This window comes from Ambystoma mexicanum, chromosome 9, assembly GCF_040938575.1.
Source record: "Ambystoma mexicanum isolate Mex_15411 chromosome 9, UKY_AmexF1_1, whole genome shotgun sequence".
Classification (NCBI taxonomy): Eukaryota; Metazoa; Chordata; class Amphibia; order Caudata; family Ambystomatidae; genus Ambystoma; species Ambystoma mexicanum.
In genome coordinates, this window is record NC_090931.1 from 371,075,677 (window position 1) to 371,083,046 (window position 7,370).

The following is a 7,370-nucleotide window of genomic DNA, read 5'->3' on the forward strand; positions in this document are numbered from 1 at the left end:
AAATAAGTCTGATGACAATTCTGCAGTTTTTCCAAGTGCATTGTGGCGCCACCATGCAAGGAGGGAAGACAGGGAGGATGGACGATCTTCGAGGCATGGTAAGATCAGATCATGCAACGCGCAGACAGTACAGGAGAGGGGAGGAGGGTTATGGGGGGAATCAAGTGCACTAAGGGGTCAGAAAGAATCTGGGTAATTGCTGAGAGAATGACCATTCTCATGGGTCATTGAACAAGTGCAGTAGCAATGAGGCAAGTGCAGGCCCGGAGGGAAGTGCAAGAGGACTGGCGAGGTGTCAGAGACCTGTGAGACTCTGTGAGACTCTGGCATTAGTTGGCAGGAGTTGGTCCTCAAAGCAATATTCGTTCTCTCCCTACATATTGCAAAACACTTGTCTTTAGTAAGGTATGTCAAAAGTTCAGAATAATATAGTGAGGCTTCACTCTGCATTTTACCTTAACCGTGGAAAACCTGAAGACACTATCTTAGGTTGGGACCAAAAACAGTATCTGAAAGAGGCTCTGAGAACAAACGGGTACTAAGCTATTAATGGTCAATCACCAGACCCTCAATGCCCTCGGGTAGTCTGAATATTATGAGGTTATTATGGCGAGCGCACGTTTCTGGGCATTGCTTGTGAATCTCCATCATTTAAATGCAGGGTGCCGCTAATTTTATTTCAAATGCCAGGGTATTGAATTCCAATCTTTTGCAGCTGGTTCTCTTGTTGAGGCATCATTGCCTGCGCCCCCTTTCTGCACCGTTCAATCTGGGTGGCGGATTCCTGTAAACTGATGCGTCTCTATTGCCCGGTGATTGAATTGCATTGAACTATGGGGGCCATGCAAGGCACCTATGCTTCCCACAAAAACCTACATCACGATATACTGGAACCCAACACCTCAATAAGAATTGGGTTCGTCAATGAAAAATATATAGTTGTTTTACTTTGATATATACGTGATGGTTGAAATGTTTCATGAAGGACTGACCTGGATGAATACTATAAACAAACAATGTAATATTTTTTGACTTCAAATAATTTAGCAAAAGTTTAATTACTACATGTGTCCTAACGTTTTGTAAGAACCAAGAATGATGATCAGCTTACAAAGAGACAACCGATCCACGAAAAATGCCTATTTGTGGGTAATCCGAGAGCGATCACAGGATATCCTTCGGAAACCCCATACCAACTAATGTATGCTGATGAGGCTTTCATGAACTGGGAAAGGGATACATAACGTGAGACCGAACAATTATGTTGTTGCTGTTCTAACACATGTGCACTCGATTCTGGTTGGATCCGCGTTCTAATCACACATGTGAAGCGGGTAGGAAGGAGTTTATCAACCCCACTCATTAGATCATGGAGGTGGCTTTCATAAAGGGCCACCATGGAGCCAACAGGTGGTTTTTTTGTGTGAGTTTGTTTTTCGTACTGCAGTCTTCGGCGCGGGCACTGTGTGCCCTGCATTGCCATTGTAGTTGGACTAGTTGAAATGAAGCAATAGACATAGCGTTAGTGTGACACGGAGCTGAACATGCTTTTTCTATGCAAGCGGTGACTTCACAACCGAGATATTTAAGGGTAAGGTTTTGGACTTAACCTAATTATTATATGAACAATGTATTACAGTAGACAACTTTATCTATGAATTCTATGATGGAATACCACAAACACCTCATATATACTTAATTTTCTTTCTTTTTTCAATCCTGTAGCATGCTAGCATACTGGCAGAAACAATTTAATCTTTGAAAATGTCCCTAGAGCCGAAACCTGTGTTGGCATAGCTGTGAAAATAAGGACATAGCAGACTGGTAGGTATTAAGAGTCTTAACAGGTCATCATTGTGGAAAATAGTTTGGCAAGCATCAAGCGAGGGGAGGTCCTATATACAAGTGTTTCAAGGCGCGACAAGGCAAGTGGGGGGGACAAAAGGAGGACAGACAACAATCCTACTAGGCCAAGTGTCATTCAGATCACGCAAGTGCATGGGAAGGGGGGAAAAGGAAAAGTGCGCGGGTGTAGGGAGAGGGGAAAGTGCAGTACATGGGGAAAAAGTGGAATAAATAAGAAAATAAATAAATGGCAAGCTGGTGGCAAGTGCAAGGAAGTGCAGACAAAAGTGCTGGTAGGGGGACTGTAGGGGACTGTAGGGATACAGAACAATGGTCCCCAGGTGCAGGGGTTGCCAGGGAGGCAGTGAAAGTGGGCAGTTGACGGGGCCTGGGCCAGAGATCAGAAAGGGTGGCCAGGTAACCCGAGCAGTTTCAGTCAAGAAAAGAGCAGGGGAGAGGGGGAGAGAAAGCCGAGCTTGGAGAAGCGACTGACACTGGGGAGTTGGAGGCGGATGACCGAAGAGATCGAGAAGGAAGATATTTAAGAAGAGAGAGTTGAAGGTATTGTGGCCCCAGACCCCAGAAGGCCTTGTGGACAATGCAGAGGGTTTTGAACTTAATCCTCGCAGCTACTAGGAGCCAGTGCAGAGTTTTCAGTCCTGGAGAGATACGATCACTGGGCTTGAGGCCAAGGACAAGTCTTGCAGTCCTGTTCTGGATAAGTTGCAGAGGGTGGAGAGTAGAGGCAGGCAGATTTAGATAGAGGCTGTTACAATAGTCCAGCTTAGAGAGGACCAGGACTCTGGAGACAGTGAGCTTCTGGGGGAAGGAGAGGAAAGGGAGAATACCTTTAAGGAGGTGCATCTGGTAGTGTGACTTCTTAGAGACATCAGAGATGTGAGGAGAGAAGGAGAGTGTAGAGTTGAAGATGACTGAGGTTTTTAGCCTTGCAGGTGGGAGTAGGAAGAGGGCCAAGGGAGGCCGGCCAGAGAGCTGCATTGAAGGAGGGAGTGTGTGTGCCGATGAGTAGAATCTCAGTCTTACTGGCCTTAAGACAGAGGTCGTTGGCGGCACACCATTGCTGGATGGCAGACAGACAGTCAGAGAAGAGGGAAGGAGAGGAGGAGGCCGACGGTAGCCTGAAAATGAGCTGGGTATCATCCGCATAGCACTGAAATTTGGGACAGAGAGCGTCGATGCAGTGGGCAAGGAGTGCCAGGTATTGGTTGAACAGCCAGGGAGAGAGGTTAGATTCCTGGGGGACAGCACAGGTGGAGAAAAAGATGTCGGACAGGAAGGACCCAGGTTGGACCTGGGAGAGTCGGTTGGAGAGGAAAGAAGTCAGCCACGCCAGAGCCTGACCAGTGATACCCAGGTTATCACAGAGACGGTTGAACAGGATGCATGGTTGACAGTGTCAAAGGCAGAAGAGAGGTCAAGCAAGATGAGAACGCACGGGGTATTAGAGTCAAGGTTGGTGAGCAGGTCTTCACGGATGTTCAAGAGAGCAATTTCCGTGCTTCTGGCAGCTCTGAAGCCAGACTGATGGTCATGAAGAGAACCAACAGATTCAGTGTGGAGATTAAGGTGGGAGATGGCCAGTTTCTCCAGGAGCTTGCCCAGGAAGGGAGTTATGGAGATTGGGCGATAGTTAGCCGGGCAGGAAGGGTCTGCAGAGGGTTTCTTTAGAAGAGGGTGCACAAGGGAGTGCTTCAGGGGGGAAGGGATGATGAAAGTTGACTGAAGGTGATGCAAGGAAGATGATATTGGTAAGGGACCGGCACCATTCATTCCGGGCCGCCACATTATGAGGTCTGCAGCAGGTCCCGCTTTGACACCTGGCCAGACCAGACGTCCTTAGCGGGACATGCTAGCAGACCAGGATGCTAACAACGGGCCCGTCATTAACAGGCCCGTTGTTAGCATCACCCCATTCCCATTGAGCCCGATAGGGTCTCAAATGGGAATGGGGATGTACCGGGTCCAGGTACCGCAAAAGGGAAGTCGCCTTTTGTGGGATCCGGACCCGAGTTTGGAGGTAGCCATGCCGCTAAAAATGGCATGGCTACCTCCAAACTCGTAATGAGCCCCATTGACTCCATATATGCACCTAAAGAAAGGGGAAGCAATTAAAGACACAGGCTATCTTTGCAAACAATCACAGCACAGAAAAAGCAGATAGGTAACTAAGTTAAAAAATGCAATATTTGTTGGGGATAGCATGAACCAAGGAGAGTGGCCAACGCTCTGTTAAGAAAACCGAATCCAGATGGTAATTAGGAATTAAGTCATGCACATCTATCTAGAATTACACAAGGGAGTGGCAGTGAATCATGAAACAAGATGGCGGGGAATGTGATGCAGTGGCATCAGAAGGATAGAAATATGGGATTGGAGGATTAGAGGGATAAGGGATTCCTAGAGATTCTATAAGTAACAGGGTACCTGGTGGGATGGGGACAGGACAGGAGCACGGCGTGAGTGGAAATGAGAGGATGAGGAAGGTGGATGAGTTGGTGAGGAACAACTCTGGATATCCAGCTATCTTCCCTCGTCTAGAAATGGCTGAGACTCGCTGCCTTGGGCTTCCCTTCATCACACAACAGGGAATCCAGGTGCATAGTGGCGGGGCGGAACATGCCACAAAGGCCGTAAGCAGGAAGTCACCTCCTGCGTTGATCCAGCCCAACCAAGATGGTGGCCGTCAAACTCTGATGCCACTAGAAGCAGTAGAGGGAGACAGAGAGGGGTGATCAATTAAAAGCAAAGGTAGGATCCTTCAGGGAAAGTCTACAAAATAATTAAAGAACATACTAAATTAGCATGTGTGCGGGCCAGCAAAACAATGAAATGAGCACAAATGGACATTCAAGGCGGTCTAGACACACTTGCCTTTTTGGCAGGTATAAGACAGCAGACAGGCAATTTTTGGACAGAGAGCCAGGCACAGCTCATTTCAACGAAACAATCACACACTGTGCACCTTCGTTCAAAACTGTCACGTGTTCCCTATTCTGCCGGCAGACCAGCAAGCTGGTCAGAATGGGGAGCTGGAGTGCTCTTCTTCCTGTGGTCCATATGCCCGGTGCTGGCACCCTCAGTCTAAAGTTGTGCCTCTCCAATTTTTTAAAACACTCCCTTTACTTGTTTTCAACGTTCATTTTAAACACCCCTTATTTCCGAAATCAAAGAGTCCGTAAAATAATTGCAACACCCTGATGTGTGACATTTACTAACCTGAACAGGACAACCAGACAGCTCTGTGTATTGCCCTACTTCACTCCCGGAATTGTTTGGCACACGCATCTTCTGAATAAAATGTGCAAGTGTGTATGCATTATTACCTCGCTGTTTCCATGTCAACTTAGACACGTCGCAGACTAGTTTGAAAGGTATTACCCAAATTGGTCGAACACAATTGTTCAAATGACCCAATTGATCGAAAGTCAAGGGTCCGAATTGACCTTTGCACAATTGACCGTATATATATATATATATATATATATATATATATATATATATATATATATATATATATATATATATTTTGCTTTGGTTATATATATATATATATTTTGCTTTGGTTATATATATATATATATATATATATATATATATATATATATATATATATATATATATATATATATATATATAAAGGGGGGATGCGGGGGGTTTCCCCCCGCAGATATGTAACAATTGACCTTCACAATTCGGTCAATTGTGCAAAGGTCAATTGTGATTCGAACAATTGTAGTTCGAACAATTTGTATACATCCGTTTGAAACAAGCATTGGCAATGCCAACAGTTTTGGCTTTGGTGTAGGCATGGGAAACTCATACGTCAGTCAATGCCGCAGTGCTATTAACTGACCATCGTTGCAAAATGGTGCCAGTGCCTGTGCATACAATACGGTTCCATGTGATAATGTCCCCCGTCACCATACAAGAATGGCACCTTTTTTTGCATCAATATTACCCCATGGAACCTGCGGGGACACCCCAGCAACCCCCACATTTTTTAAAATGGAGCGGGTGACACCCCTGCAACCCTCATTTCATTTACCCCATATATTATCCCCCTAAATAATGTCACCTATGCCGTTTCCCGGTGACTATATGTATGCCGACATTATTTATGGGGATACTATTACCTGATAGCTATAATAACAGGTCCTGGCAAATGCCTGACATGTATACATAACCCAAAACTGTTCTCTTTGCCAATGCTTGTTTTTAACAGGACTTCAGTGAAGGACACACATGGTGCTTATAAATCGAGTGGCTGAAGGCAGACTTGTTAAGAAATGTGTATTAAACCAGGGGCACGTTTACAGCTCCAGTTAAGTTATTAACACGAGAAGACTGTTTTGAAAAGTCACTGGCAGACACAACGTTTGGTGGTAAGGCTTGATTAGGCTAGCTCAAAGAGATTCCAGGATGATCTGATGTGAGTGGGAAGAGGTAGGAGGAGGAAGTGGGTGGGAATGACCATAGGGATTAGCATAGCCATGGGCAGTCAATGAGTGGGTAAATAAACAAACAACACCTACAAGCTTTGTGTCCTTCCTCATATGCCATTTCTCTCTAGCTGTACGGTAATACAATCGTTATGATATGATATGGCATTTATGATATGATATGGCATTTGTAACGCGCCTATACACAAGTGTTTCAAGGCGCGATGAGGCAGGGGGCGAACAAGGGGAGACAGACAACGATCCTACTAGGCCAGGTGTCATTCAGATCGCGGGCAGGGGGGGAACTTATAGGTGGCGCTTTAGTGCAACCTAATAGCTGAAACTGAAAAAGGCCAACGGAAGCTAAGCACTGGTTTTTATGCGTGATCAAAACAAAATCCCCCAAATTGAAACAATCCCACTCTCTGTTCACAATGACTAAACGCAGCACTTATCAACACTATTGCAACATCAAACAATTGCACAGAGTTTCCTGCTTAATTAATTCCAGCGGTGAGAACACTTTTAGCCTTTAACATTAGGGTGGGACAGAGGCATAAAATTGGCTCGGGCACCAATGAAAAAGTGGCCCACAGTTGTAAATGTCCAATCGTTCCTTAAGTGACTAGCAGTTTGAGAAGTACCCAAAGAGGAGTTTTTTCGGGGGTAAAATCTGTCTGAAAATTGTGCATCTTAAAGCATTTGGTATTGCAAGTAGACATGCAACGACAGTTAGGTGGAGTACCTGTGCCTCAAGGAGCTTCCGTATGTGGTGCATCCACTTTTGATCCTGAGCCAATGCTTCTGTAGCCTTCAAAGCTTCCTGCAAAGGAAAAGATGATGATAAACTGTGTGATCTGCTGCAATGCGCTAGCTCCGACGCACCATGTGCCCAAGTTCCCCTATTTGCATAGTGCTAGCGACTAGAAAAGGGATAAAGCCCCAAATAACAGGCGCTAGGCTATGTATACACTTCAGCGCACTTGAAATATCAGCAAGTCTTGAACCTACACACACCATTCACAGCACCCAAGTGAAGCAAGCAGGCCAGCAGATAGACCTATT

At 45.6% G+C, this 7,370-nt stretch overlaps 1 protein-coding gene across 1 annotated transcript in view; it reads right to left on the reverse strand.

Moving 5' to 3' along the window:
- LOC138488079 (claudin-4-like) overlaps window positions 1-7,132 on the reverse strand; it is a 229,215-nt gene extending 222,083 nt beyond the window's left edge. Inside the window, exon 1 of the mRNA XM_069614824.1 lies at window positions 7,051-7,132. The gene's annotated coding sequence lies outside the window, so the exon portion shown is untranslated. The remainder of the gene's footprint in view (window positions 1-7,050) is intronic.
- Between the last annotated feature and the right edge of the window lie 238 nt (window positions 7,133-7,370).